Genomic DNA, 1,485 nt, shown 5'->3' with positions numbered 1-1,485 from the left:
TGAAGCTAAATGTTGAAACAATTTAAACACGCTTGGGATAGGCATAAGAATATCCTTAAGAGAAATGTAAGGAGCAAATAGGGTTGAAGTTGCCTAAAGGATACATGAAAAGGAGCAGACTACGTGGGCCAAGTGGTTCTTATCTGCCATCAAATTCTGTTTCTATGTAAAACATTATTTCAACAGTCAATTTCTACATGAACTGAACGTTAGAATTTTAAAACTAATCATAGTGTCTTTATCATTTAAGAATAATTTAATTAATTTAAGTCTAATGTAATTTGATCTTGATTGGAACGTAGATGGGAAAATCGATCAATTCTTAGGTCTTTAACAGTTTCTATGCCCTTTAATTCATTCAATCATTGTGCTTCATATTGCTTAGAAATAAATGGGATCAAGATATAAATGTCTGGGAGAGGAAAGATTGAAAGACTGTGGATGTCTTGAGCATACTTCTCAATGTCAGTCATTTTGAGTGTAAAACATAACCAAAGAGCATGAATATATTGTCAGAAGTGGGATTTGAACCCACGCCTCTTTACAGAGACCAGAATTCCCATTAACTGGAAGAGTAGAATCTTGAGTCTGGTGTCTTAGACCGCTCGGCCATCCTGACAAGCACATCAGTATATCCAAACCTGCTTCCTGTAAGGGTTTATCATTGTACTATTTATATTTTTGATTGTGATTTTGACAAATAATTTTGACTTTTTGGAAAAGGGTTCATTAAATCAAGATCTTCGATTAATGCATTTCCTCTAAAAGCTGTTTCTTAAATAACATTATTTAGGAAAAATGGCTCAAGCTAAAGTGTTATCCTTCAAAATTACTGTTGCCACCCTTTACTAAGGTCTTCATCCTAGCAGAACAGATTAGTTTGTCTTAGAAGTAAATTGTATATCACATTATATGTAAAGTCTAAGAGCCTTAAAATACTTTCGATGCCAATTATTCTTGTGTTTTATGTTTAGATTACTGAATACTAAAAGAATGTTGTGCAAACAATACTTATTCTTCAAAGGAAGAGATGTACAAGAACATGAGGACATGCACTGAAACTGGAGGGAGGTAGACTTAGAGGAAATTTGAAGAAAAATTACTTCACAGAAAGGGTAGTTGATAAATAGTAAAGCCTCCCATCCGATGTTGTTGAAGCTAAATGGTGAAACAATTTAAACACTCTTGGAATAGGCATAAGAATATCCTGAAGAGAAATGTAAGGAGCAAATAGGGTTGAAGTTGCCTAAAGGATACATGAAAAGGAGCAGACTACGTGGGCCAAGTGGTTCTTATCTGCCATCAAATTCTGTTTCTATGTAAAACATTATTTCAACAGTCAATTTCTACATGAACTGAACGTTAGAATTTTAAAACTAATCATAGTGTCTTTATCATTTAAGAATAATTTAATTAATTTAAGTCTAATGTAATTTGATCTTGATTGGAATGTAGATGGGAAAATCGATCAATTCTTAGGTCTTT

General features: G+C 33.1%; 1 non-coding gene across 1 annotated transcript; it reads right to left on the bottom strand.

Annotated features, from left to right (window-relative positions):
• Positions 1-510: 510 nt before the first annotated feature.
• Positions 511-619, bottom strand: TRNAL-CAA (transfer RNA leucine (anticodon CAA)). The gene is made up of 2 exons: positions 582-619; positions 511-556 (listed from the first exon to the last, which is right to left on the bottom strand). It is a non-coding gene; the product is annotated as a tRNA-Leu (tRNA).
• Between the last annotated feature and the right edge of the window lie 866 nt (positions 620-1,485).

The sequence above is a fragment of the Taudactylus pleione genome, unplaced genomic scaffold (assembly GCF_031769625.1).
Source record: "Taudactylus pleione unplaced genomic scaffold, aTauple2 ptg000612l, whole genome shotgun sequence".
Taxonomy (NCBI): domain Eukaryota; kingdom Metazoa; phylum Chordata; class Amphibia; order Anura; family Myobatrachidae; genus Taudactylus; species Taudactylus pleione.
This window is presented reverse-complemented; position numbering and strand designations above follow the sequence as displayed.